We start from the raw sequence: 13,372 nt of genomic DNA, 5'->3' as shown, positions 1-13,372 counted from the left end.
CCAAAACAAATTCCTTGTGTGTGTGAAGCACACTTGGCAATAAAACTAATTCTGATTCTGATTCTGATCCTACTTCCCCTTCCACCACTACATTGTCTATCCATCCATCTATTTATTCATTTTATTTTGTAAATGTGTTATTGTTGAGGCTGATCTCTAAAATATTATAATTTTTACTGATAGATTTTTAGGTGCAGGCTAGGACTGTCTCTGCCATTTGCAGATAACGTTATCCTTTTGGCTTCATAGGACATGGATCTTCAGCATGCAGTGGGGCGGTTTGCTGCTGAGTGGGACATGGCAGGGAAAGAAACAGCACCTCTAAGTCAGAAACCATGGTGCTTGACTGGAAAAAGGTGGCCATCTCCAGTTTGGAGAAGTGTCCTTACCCCAAATGGAGTTCAAGTATCTGCCTTTTTTTTCATGAGGAATGGAATGTGAGAATAAAAGATGGATCAGTGCAGCAGCAGCAGTAATGCAGTTGATGTGATTGTCTGTTGTGGTGAAGGAGCTGAGACGAAAGGCAATGTTCTTAATTTACCGCTCCATCTAGGTTCCTACTCTCACCTATGGTCATGACTGAAAAGACAAGATCTCAGAAACAACTGGACACATTTTACAAAGTGTTATGACCCGCTTGTTTGGGTCGCACCATAAAAGAAATATGAACCAACAAAATAGCCTGAATGCTATTTATTATAAAATGTAACTCCTAGAACAATCAATCAAAGCAACCAACAAATGTCTTGGAATAATAATAAAGATAAAGAACTTAGGATATAATCAAAACAACACTTTAACTACATGATAAAAGTAATGCAAAACAAAACCATAAGGTTAAGAGTCAATGAGATGGCAGGTCTTGACATGAGGACACCTGAGTAGCCACAGCGTCCTGGGGTAGCTAGCACAACTTTTATAGACCCATTGATGAGTAATGCAGGCATCTGATCAGGATTTACCACATACTCCAAACTGGAGTCTTGGGATCATCACATTGTATTAATATTGTAAAACTTCATACCTGTTGCTCTGCCTAAATCATAAAATATTCATCAAGTTTGTATTCTACTCAAAAAAATAAAGGTAGTAAACTAGAAAGAATCTTGAACTTAAAAGTAAAGAAACTTTACTAATAAAAGATGCAACACAGGACAATTGAATGGGCTTTCTAAACTTGAGTATACTGTAAACTAACCGCCCTGGAGCTCCACCTTCTTTGATGTGCGGCGTCTTCCCAGTGATTTGTTTCTCATTCAGGGAGTCAGACAGAGAACATCACCCAAAACAACACTAGCTACATGAATCCACTGGAGAGTGGAGTACAGATGTATCCGCACCTGTACAATCACTTGCAAAGAGATTTTAAGCCGCAGAGGTGCTGTTTGCCAGATGTTTATAAAACTGTTCTTCTCTCAGTCGCCATCATTGTGTTTACGGTAAACGTGAGGAGCACAACACATTTACAACCCCACCTACTGCAGTTGTAGGAGTGTTGGAAAACAGTATACAGTCACTCAGCCTTTTCAAACATTATTCAGACATGAAACATCCTGTGCACATGAGAAAATGTTTTGCTGCATTCATGTCGTGTGCAACTTTTTTTGTTCATGTGTTAATTAAACTGCGCCGAATGAGCAAAACTCTGTAGACACTGATCAGATCTGTACAGTTTCTCTCCAGTGTGAATCCTCTTTTGTGTTTTCAGATGTGTTAACTGATTAAACCTCCTGTCACAGTGTGAACACTTGTACTGTCTCTTCAGTGTGAATCGTCTGGTGCAGTTTCAATTTTGGAGCTGTAATAAAAGTCTTCGCACACTCAAAGCACATATACTCTTTCACAACAGCGTGGATCTTCATGTGTTCATTAAGGCTTGCTAATCGGTTGAAACTTTTCCCACACTGAGTGCATGTGAATGGTTTCTCTCCAGTGTGGGTCTTCATGTGTTTATTAAGGTCTGAGGAGTTGCTGAAACTCATCCCACACCGAAGCTGCAGTCATACTAGAGTTTGAGCAGGCGACATTCTGTTGAACGGTGCTGCGAAAAGGGTCGGGATTAAACAAGATGATTAGAAAAAAGTGAGCGATTGGTCCATATTTTAAATTTCTGTCCAAAGAGGTCATGTTTTGATCTTAGTCTCACAGATTAGTCTCACACAGTCAAGTAAAGTGATTTCGCAGGTCAGAGTTCACCAAGCTTGAACTTTGCAATGCAGTGAACTGCGAAACTTAACGCACAAACTTGCATTTCCGGTCTGACACATTCGCGTGCGTATGAATGGATGTCTATGGGAAGAAAAGTCTAGTGTGGCCGCGGCTTAAGTGCAAGTAAATCTCTAAATGGTGTGGCTCATCATGTGTTTATTAAGGTGTGAAGATTGGCTGAAACTCTTCCCACACTGAGTGCATGTGAATGGTTTCTCTCCAGTGTGGATCCTCATGTGTTTATTAAGAGATGATAATTGGCTGAAACTCTTCCAACATTGAGTGCAAGTGAATGGTTTCTCTCTTGTGTGGCTCACCATGTGTTTATTAAGGGATGATGAGCAGATGAAACTTTTCCCACACTGAGTGCATGTGAATGGTTTCTCTCCGGTGTGGATCATTGTGTGTTCATTTAGGTGTGATGAGCGTCTGAAACTCTTCCCACACAGAGTGCATGTAAATGGTTTCTCTCCAGTGTGGGTCTTCATGTGTTTATTAAGGTCTGATGAGTTGCTGAAACTCTTCCTACACTGAGTGCATGTGAATGGTTTCTCTCCAGTGTGAATCCTCATGTGTAGATTAAGGGATGATGAGCGGATGAAACTCTTCCCACACTGAGTGCATGTGAATGGTTTCTCTCCGGTGTGGATCATTATGTGTTGATTAAGAGATGAAGATTGGCTGAAACTTTTCCCACACTGAGTGCATGTAAATGGTTTCTCTCCAGTGTGGGTCTTCATGTGTTTATTAAGAGATGATGAGTGGCTGAAACTCTTCCCACACTGAGTGCATGTGAATGGTTTCTCTCCAGTGTGGATCTTCATGTGTTGATTAAGAGATGATGATTGGCTGAAACTCTTCCCACACTGAGTGCAAGTGTATGGTTTCTCTCCTGTGTGGCTCACCATGTGTTTATTAAGGGATGATGAGCAGATGAAACTTTTCCCACACTGAGTGCATGTGAATGGTTTCTCTCCAGTGTGGATCATTGTGTGTTCATTTAGGTGTGATGAGCGTCTGAAACTCTTCCCACACTGAGTGCATGTAAATGGTTTCTCTCCAGTGTGGGTCTTCATGTGTTGATTAAGGTCTGATGAGTAGCTGAAACTCTTCCCACACTGAGTGCATGTGAATGGTCTCTCTCCAGTGTGGATCATCATGTGAATCTTAAGATAGCCTTTTCTTCCAAAACTTTTTCCACACTGGGTGCAAGTGAAACGATTCTCATCTCTCCTTTTTAAAATACCATCAGTCTGTAAATGAGTTTTTTCCTCAATTTTGACATGATGTTTCTTCTCTTTACTCCCCTCATTCTCTTCAATTAGGTCTGAAATAAATAAATAAAACGTTATTTACATTAAGTCTTAAAATTTCTCATTAAAAGCTGAAAGTGAAAAGACACTGAAAACACACACTGTAATTTTGATGCACATTAAATGTAAAATAAATTCGATCATATTTTGTTCGGTCCATTAACATGTACACATTTATACAGATTCAGTTCATCTTTATTTATCTAGTGCTTTTACAACGTAAATTGTGTCAAAAGCCCTTTAACAGAAGTTATAGTAAATTGAAACTGTGTCAGTCCAGTTTTCAGCGTTTCTTACATAATTGATTATAAAAGTTTCTTGGTCATATTGATAAGACACAGATTTGAAAGCTGTAAATGGCCTATTTTTATTCGTAAATGTTCATAATTACAACAAAATGTTTTCCTAAAATTTGTAAAGCAGACAGGTAATACTTGTTTATTCTGTGCCTGACTGGTAAATGCATCAGTTCTGGGGTAACAGCTGAGCAAACAGCTGAATATTTGCCTCACAGACATGAGACATACCTGTACAGTATCTGGATAAAGGCTGGAATGTGCACCTTTCCTCTTGTGTGCTGTTGGGTCAATTTCATCCATTCTGGATTCAAAACTTTCTCAGTGTTTCAGCAAACGGACTGATATTTGGGGACATCTTATTTTGACATATTCTGGGAAAACGCTTTAAAATAAAAAAATAAACAAAACCTCAATACTCTGGGCAAATCTACTCCCTTTTCGTTATATTAGTGGCTGTTTTTTATCCATTGGCATCTACTATAACAACATTTTTTTGATTGCAAAGCCATGACAGCTATGTGTCAGTATAAACAGACTTTGGGAGTGCTTTAGACGACCAATCACTTTTGAAGATATGAAAACGGGCCAATGAAATGCTAATTGAATTGGCGGAGCTGAAACTGATGAGCCAATTAGGGCTATATCAGTCGGCCTGCTGGAGCCAGCTCATCAGAATTGTTTCTTCAGACCCGATCTGAGATTGAAGAACCCTTCTGCTGAATTGACTTCCAACATTGAAGAAAGCATTACCTTCACCAGTGCAGGGGGAGACGTTCTAGCGGCAGTCGAGCTGGGTTTCTGATCCCCTTGTCGTTTCGCTGGTGACCTGAAAGAGCAGTTTTCTTCTGAAAGATCAGAATTCCCTAAGAGAGCACACGGTCGTGCAGCGCTTCTTTTTAAAGATGTCGTTTCAACCGTGCGTTACTTGATGCGGTGGTTTCCTTGCCCCTGATGACAGGCACGAGTATTGCGTCACATGCTTGGGTGTCCAACATGTTGATGCGGTGCTCGCGGACAGTTCTTGCCCGCATTGTGATAGCTTGACTGTTGCGCAATCGAGGTCGTGGCGAGCTCTTTTATTAGGGCAAGTCACCTCTGCTGCTCCCTGCCAAGCAGTTAGCACTCGGGCAGGCCTAAGGGTTACAGTGGGGGCTAATACTTCGCCTATGGGTCAGCGGACCCCTCGCTACTCGTCAGTGCGCTCTGTTTCTGCTTCAAGTGCGAGCGCTGGTCCATCCTCCTGGTTGGTCATGCTTTCATTAGATGACACCAGGCTCGTGATGTCCATCGCTGCATCGGAGGGCGGGTTGACATGCTCTGATGAAGATCCGGACCCCCTGCCACCCTCCGGGTTGTCAGTGAGGTTTCGGATCTGGAATTGGACATGTTAGCCGTGTTATCCCGAGCTGCTTCGGCCGTGGGATTGGAGATGGCTTGTCCCCCAGAACCGCGGCCGGACCACTTAGATGGGTGTTACGTGGGGGTGAAGAAGAAGGCTTAGACCCCCCGTCCCCTTCTTCCCGGAGGTACAAAGAGAGCTCACGCAGGCATGGAGGGCACCTTTTTCTGCCCGGTCCTCGTGCGCTCCCGCTCTCACCTCCCTCAATGACGGAGCGGCCAGGGGTTATGAGGTGATTCCCCAGGAGCATGCTAACGTGGTCAATCTCGGTCCACAAAGCCACTCCACTTGGAGAGGTCCACCCAAACTCCCTTCCAAAGCGTGCAGGTTATCTGAGTCTCTCACGGCCAGAGCCTACACTGCTGTGGACCAGGCCGCCTCCGCTCTGCACGTTATGGCCACCTATCAACGCTACCAAGCCGAGAAGCTGGCCCAGATGCAGGAGGGCGGTTCTCCCCCGGGCTTGCTGCATGAGCTTCGCACGACAACTGATTATGCTCTCATGACCACCGAATCAGCTGCTTGTGCCCTGGGGAAGACGATGGCCACATTAGTGGTCCAGGAGCGCCACCTCTGGCTGAGCTTGGCTGATCTGAGACGTTGACAAAGCTTGCTTTCTTAACGCTCCCATATCCCAGGCTTTCTCTGTGGTGAAAGAGCAGTCCAAGGCGATCGGTGAGGTCATCTATCAGTGGGCTCGGAAAACTGCTCCTCCAGCTGCCCCTTCCACTGTGGCTGCTCCTCGCCGAGGACGTTCACCTGCCTGCTCCACTGGCCAAGAGACAACGCCGAGCCTCCCGCGGGACTGCGATGCTAAGTCCGGTAAACGGACCGCAAAGTGTCCCTGAGACGGGCCATCTGGAAAAAAGGGGACCTACTCTTTCCTCGGTGGGGGGGCCGAGGATCATCACATCAGTCCATAACAAGGACTTTAAACTCATCGCTGCCGACTTCCGGGCTGGCGGCAACCAAATTTTCAATAAAAGAGCAGTTTACCCTCTCTCCGGATGCGCAAACCCGAGCACTGCCAGTCTAAGACGCTCTGCCTTCCAGCTCAAGCACCAGGATCCTTTGCCTTAGGCCCTCAGAGTGCAGCAGAACGGACTCCTTTCTCTCACTCAGGCCTCACCGCGGGATCCAGGGAAGAAGGTAAGAGAATTATTTTCAGCTCTTCCGCTGGACGCATCGCTATCCGGGATGAGCGCTCCCATCCTGAGCTGCGCCTCAGTTGGCACTCTGCCGGCCTGGTTAGCAATTGAGCAGGTCCCTCCAGCCGAGATGGAGTCCGGGTTTTACAGCCTGTATTTCATCATGCCCAAAAAGAGCGGGGGGTTAAGACTAATTATAGATCTGCGCAGACTGAACTGTCATTTACACAAAATGCTTTTCAGAATGCTCACGCAGAAACGCTTGATTCAGAGCGTCCGTCCACAGGATTGGTTTGCAGCCATAGACCTGAAGGACACGTATATTCACTTCTCTATTCTTCCATGCCACCGCCCCTTTCTCCAGTTTGCGTTCGAAGGACGAGCGTGGCAGTACAAAGTCCTCCCATTTGGGCTCTCTCTGTCGCGGAGGGTGCTATGCGGGTATCCACATACTCAACTATCTCGACGACTGGCTCATTTTAGCCTCCTCTCGCGATCAGTTGATTATGCACAGAGACAAAGGTGCTTTGGCACCTCGACCAGTTGGGGTTTCAGGTCAACCGAGAGAGAGAGCAAACTTTGCCCTGTGCAGAGGATTTCTTATTTCGGGCTGGAGCTGGATTCAATCACCATGGTTTCGCGTCTCTCCAAGGAGCGTGCCAGGCTAATTGCTTTTCCTGTCTGAATGAGCTCCCACAGGAAGATAGTGTTTCCACTGAAAGTTTTCAGAGGTCTCTGGGCAGATGGCATCCGTGGTCACGCCGCTCGGTTTTCATTCATATGAGACCACTTCAGCTGTGGCTGCTTTGCCCTTTTGCGATTGAGTGCCCACATGGGCATGGCGTGCGGGTACGCGCGGGTTGCACATCAATCTGCTGTGTCTCTGCACTCCTTCTATGCTTTCTCCTTTTGCTCCTTGTATTATCTTTATTGTTTCTGCTTTTCCTTTTTGTCTTTCTAAATCAAAGAAGAATTTTGTGCACTTTTCTCCCTCTACTACATATTTTGCTTTGCTTCTTAGTCTAGCTCCTTCATATTTCTTTTCCTCAATTTCTTTCAGTTTTTCCTCCATTTCTTTTATTTTTTGTATGTCTTTTTCATTTTTTTCTAGTTCTTTTTCTAAGATTTCTTTTATTGTTTTTTCTTGGTGTCTTTTATTCTTTTGTATTATTCTACAAAATTGTATTGTAGTTTTTTTAATCAGATATTTGACATTTTCCCACCATAGTCTTTTGTCTTCATTATATATTTGGTTTCCTTTTTCCTTTTCTATTATTCCTTTTATTTTTTTAACATAGTCTTCATTTTTTAAAATGTCACTATTTAATGTCCACACCCCTGGGCCTCTTTGTATTTCTTCTGTATTAAAATTAAAAAATAAAAATTTATGATCACTTAAAACAGTTTCATCATACTTTATTTTTTCTATATAAATTTCTATATTTCTTGTGCATAACACATAGTCTATTCTCGATTGAGTTACAAAATTCCCTACTATTTGTCTTCTAGAAAACTCCTTTTTCTTCCCGTTTCTCTCTCTCCAAATGTCTATCATTCCTTTTTCCTCCATTAGTGATTTTAGTTCTTTTCTTCCTGTGTCTGATTTAAAAACCATACCTTCTGTTATGTCCTGTCTGCTAAAAACAGTGTTAAAATCCCCACATACTATTATTTGTTTATTTTGAAAAGGAGAGACAAGAATCGTTTCACCTGCACACAGTGTGGAAAGAGTTTTGGAAGAAAAGGCTATCTTAAAATTCACATGATTATCCACACTGGAGAGAAACCATTCACATGCACTCAGTGTGGGAAGAGTTTCAGCCAATCATCATCCCTTAATCTACACATGATGAACCACACTGGAGAGAAACCATTCACATGTCTTCAATGTGGAAAGAGTTTCAGCCAATCATCAAACTTTAATCTACACATGAGGATCCACACTGGAGAGAAACCATTCACATGTCTTCAATGTGGAAAGAGTTTCAGCCAATCATCAAACTTTAATCTACACATGAGGATCCACACTGGAGAGAAACCATTCACATGCACTCAGTGTGGGAAGAGTTTCAACTGCTCATCACACCTTAATCTACACATGAGGATCCACACTAGAAAGAAACCATTCACATGTGCTCAGTGTAGAAAGAGTTTCAGCCAATCATCAAACTTTCATCAACACATGAGGATCCACACTGGAGAGAAACCATTCACATGCACTCAGTGTGGGAAGAGTTTTAACAGCTCATCACACCTTAATCAACACATGAGGATCCACACTGGAGAGAAACCATTCACATGCACTCATTGTGGGAAGAGTTTCAACCAATCATCATCTCTTTATCTACACATGAGGATCCACACTGGAGAGAAACCATTCACATGCACTCATTGTGGGAAGAGTTTCAGCCAATTATCATCTCTTAATCAACACATGTGGATCCACACTGGAGAAAAACCATTCACATGCACTCAGTGTGGGAAGAGTTTCATCCGCTCATCATCCCTTAATCAACACATGAGGATCCACACTGGAGAGAAACCATTCACATGCCCTCAGTGTGGGAAGAGTTTCAGCAAATCATCATCCCTTAATCAACACATGATGATCCACACTGGAGAGAAACCATTCACATGCACTCAGTGTGGGAAGAGTTTCAACCGCTCATCAAACCTTAATCTACACATGAGGATCCACACTGGAGAGAAACCATTCACATGCACTCAGTGTGGGAAGAGTTTCAGCCGATCATCATCCCTTAATCTACACATGAAGATCCACACTGGAGAGAAACCATTCACTTGCACTCAGTGTGGGAAGAGTTTCAGCCGATCATCATCCCTTAATCTACACATGAAGATCCACACTGGAGAGAAACCATTCACTTGCACTTAAGCCATGGTCACACTGGACTTTTCTCCCCATAGACTTCCATTCATACGCATGCGAATACATCAGACCGGAAACCTAGTTTGTGCATCAAGTTTCGCAGTTTCTGCCTTGCAAAGTTCAAGCTTGGTGAACTGTGACCTGGGAAATCGCATCACTTGACTGTTTGAGACCAATCGTAGATCAAAACATGACCTCTCTGGATGGAAATGTAAAATATGGACCAATAGGTCACTTTTTTAATGTCTACTCATCCTGTTTAATCCCGCCCCTTTTCACAGCGCCATACAGCAGAATTTTGCATGCTCAAACTCTAGTTTCGTTGTGGGATGAGTTTCAGCAAATCCTCAGACCTTCATAAACTCATGAAGACCCACACTGGAGAGAAACCATTCACATTCATTTAAGGCTGGAAGAGTTTCAACCGATCAGCAAACCTTAATGAACACATGAAGATCCACACTGGTGTGAAAGAGTATATGTGCTTGAGTGTGAGAAGACTTATTACAGCTCCAAAATTTAAACTGCACCAGACAATTTACACTGGAGAGACCGTACAAGTGTTCACACTGTGACAAGAGGTTTAATCATTTAACACATCTGAAAACAGAGGAGGATTCACACTGGAGAGAAACTGTACAGATCAGAGTCTACAGAGTTTCGCTCATTTGGCGCAGCTTAAGAAACACATGGACAAAAAGTTGCACACATGATATGAATGCAGCAAAACAATGAATGAATTGGCAGCGTCAGTGCACACCTGATGCTTGTTGCAATCAATTTGGCAATAAAAGCACAGCGAAAGCAAGATGAGGCATCGTTTTCGCTTCAGAGACTTCTACAGCCTTCTGAGCGAGTCAATGAGGGTTCCTCCTGCTGATATCCAGCGATTTTGAGCGAACGAGAATGGTCTCCCGGTCCAGATTGTGTACACATGGTGGCAGACGGTTGAGCTGGGCTTCTCCCTTGCCTGGCGTTCTTTGGGTCCGGACCTCCAGAGCGGTGCGTACAAAGTTGCAAATTTTCTAAAAGAGCAACGCAGTTGTGCAGCACGTCCTTTTCAGGATGACGCTCCGACTGTGCGTTTCTGGATGCGGTGGTTTCCTGTCCCTGGATGATGGGCACGAGCACTGCGTTGCATGTCTGGGGGTCCAGCATGTTAATGCGGTGTTCAAGGGCAGTTCATGTCGTCATTGCAATGCCATGTCTGTTGTGCAGTTAAGATCGCGGCTAGCCTTTCCAAAAGGGTGAACCACCCCAGCTGTCCCCTGCACTGAAGCGGGCACTCTGGCAGGTCTGAGGGTTCCAGTGGGAGATTTTCCGTCGCCTTCGGGCCCGCGGACCTCGCTACTCCAAACGCTCCATCCAAGCTTCGAGCAGAGGAAGCGATCTGTCTAACCAGATGGTAGCCCTTAAGCTCGATGACACCGGGGACCAGACCTCCACTGCTGCATCGGAGGGTGGGCTTTCATTGTTCGACGAGGATCCAGAACCGCTCGCCCCCTCCGGGCAGGTGATCGCTGTCAAAACGGATCCTGAAACAGATATCTTAGCAATGCTTTCTTGGGCTGCTTTGGCCTTGGGGTTGGAGATGGTTTATCCCCCAGCTCCGCAGCCGGACCGACTAGATGGGTGCTACGTAGAGGACAAGAGGGCCAAGCCTTCGAAGCCTTGAAGCCTTCTTCCCGGAGGTGCACAGTAGGCTCAGGCAGTCCTGGAGGGCACCTTTTTCTGCCCGTAATGCGTGTCCCTCCGCCCTAACCAATCTTGACGGTGGAGCAGCCAGGGGGTATGAGGCGATTCCTCAGGTTGAGCGCACCATTGTGGTCAAACTTTGTCCGCGTGGTGCCTCTTCTTGGCTGCGTCCGCCTCGTCTCCCGTCTAAAGCCTGTAGGTTATCTGCCTACCTCGGAGCTAGAGCTTACAAGGCTGCGGGCTAGGATGCTTCCACCTTGCATGCTATGACCACCTACCAGCACTACCAAACGAAGGCGCTGGCCCGGCTGCACGAGGGTGGGTCCGACCCAAGCTTGCTACACGAGCTCCGCACCGCAACCGACTAAGCTCTTTAAACCACTAAGTCAGACAGCCCGAACTCTGCCAGTCTGGGACTCTATGCCTTGCAGCTCTGCCTGCCTGGATTGGTTTGCAGAGATAGACCTGAAGGATGCGTAAGGATGCGTACCCATGTCTCCATTCTTCCACGCCACTGTCAGTTTCTAAGGTTTGCGTTAAAAGGTCAAGCTTGGCAATACAAGTCCTCCCCTTCGGGCTCTCTCTGTCTCCGCGAGTCTTCACCAAGCTCACGGAGGGTGCCTTAGCGCCCCTTTGGCTCGCGGGCTTCTGCATACTCAGTTATCTCAACGACAGGCTGATTTTAGCCCACTCTCTGGAGCAATTGATTATGCACAAATACAAGGAGCTCCGGCACCTGCACCTGTTGGGGCTTCAGGTCAACTGAGAAAAGAGCAAACTCGCCCCGTGCAGAGGATCCCTTTTTTTCGGGCTGGAGCTGGACTTGGTCACCATGACAGCGCGCCTCTCCAGAGAGCGCGCTCAGCTAATGCTGAACTGTCTGAGAGAGTTTGACAGCAAAATAGTGGTCCCACTGAAATGATTTCAGAGGCTCCTGGGGGATATGGCATCCGCAGCCGCTGTCACGCCGCTCTGATTACTCCATATGAGACCACTTCAGCACTGACTTCACGATTGAGTCCCCAGACACGCATGGCACGCAGGCACACACCGAGTCACTGTTACTGCGCTGTGTCGCCTCAGCCCTAGGAACAACCCCTCATTCCTACAGGCCGGAGTGCCTCCAGGACAGACGTCCAGTCATGTTGTTCCAGCACGGGCTGGGGGGCTGTGTGTTGGGGGCATGCAGCTGCGGGCCTGTGGAAAGGAACCCAGTTGCATTGGCATATAAATTGCCTAGAGTTGTTGGCAGTGTTCCTTGCTCTCCACCGTTTTTTTTCGGTGCTGGAGCAGCGGCACATGCTGGTCAGCACAGCGGCGGTGGCGTATATCAACCGAATGGCGGGTATTCGCTCTCGCCGCATGTCTCAGATCGCCCGCCGTCTGCCCCTTTGGAGTCATACGTGACTGAAATTGATGCGCGCCATTCACATTCCAGGCAAGCTTAACCGTGCAGCCGACGCGCGCTCACGGCAGCCTTTACGTCCCGGAGAATGGAGACTCCACCCGAGTCTGTTTAGCTGATATGGGTACGATTCGGGGAAGTCCAGATCGGTCTGTTAGCTTTCCCTGAAAATGCTCATTGCCAGTTGTTTTTTTCCCTGACCGAGGGCTCTCTCAGCACGGATGCACTGGCCCACAGCGGGCATCGGGGCATACACAAATATGCGTTTCCTCCAGTGAGCCTGCTCGTGCAGTTACTGTGCAAGGTCAGGGAGGACGAGGAGCAGGTCTTGCTAGTTGCGCCCCCCTGGCCCAACCAAACCTGGATGCCAAACCTGGATAGTGGATGCCATCTCTCTTGCTTACCTGAGCCTGGGTGAGCCATGTCCCCCAGGAGTGCGTGCGCACTCCACTCGGAGCATCGCATCCTCTTGGGCGCGTGCACACGGCACCTCTCTAACAGACATCTGTAGAGCTGCGGGCTGGGCGACACCTAATACATTTGCAAGGTTTTACAATCTGTGAGTGGAGCCGGTTTCCTCAAGGGTATTAGGTAACCCTTGGTGATTGAGGAAACAACTCTGTTAAGGTGTTGAAACACGCCATTCTCCCTAACACAGAGATACGTGCGCTTATTCACTCTGTCAGTAAAGTTCCCCGCTTAGGTGAGCCCTGAAGATTCCTCCAAGGCCCCCAGCACTGACTCAGCGGAGGAGTCACTCGCTGGCCCATTACATTGTAGGTCTGCCCTCTGGTCAGCCCGCATTTTGGGAATAGGTGCCCGCTATGCGTGATCCCCACTAGGGGATCCCATATGCTTATTCAGCCACGATGCAGTCCCCCACTCACAGGTCCGCACAGGTCTTCCCTCTCTGCTAATCATCTTATTATATGCGTACTCCCCCTTCTCAGGGCTAGTCCATATATTCTGCCATCATCTCCCCATTTGGGATGCAAGTGGCCTCCGCAACATCCTC

At 46.4% G+C, this 13,372-nt stretch overlaps 1 pseudogene; it reads left to right on the top strand.

Moving 5' to 3' along the window:
• LOC130222698 (zinc finger protein 850-like) overlaps nt 1-9,263 on the top strand; it is a 100,977-nt pseudogene extending 91,714 nt beyond the window's left edge.
• Nucleotides 9,264-13,372: the final 4,109 nt, after the last annotated feature.

This window comes from Danio aesculapii, chromosome 4, assembly GCF_903798145.1.
Source record: "Danio aesculapii chromosome 4, fDanAes4.1, whole genome shotgun sequence".
Classification (NCBI taxonomy): domain Eukaryota; kingdom Metazoa; phylum Chordata; class Actinopteri; order Cypriniformes; family Danionidae; genus Danio; species Danio aesculapii.
The sequence above is the reverse complement of the archived record's forward strand: the minus strand, read 5'-3'. Positions and strand labels throughout refer to the sequence as shown.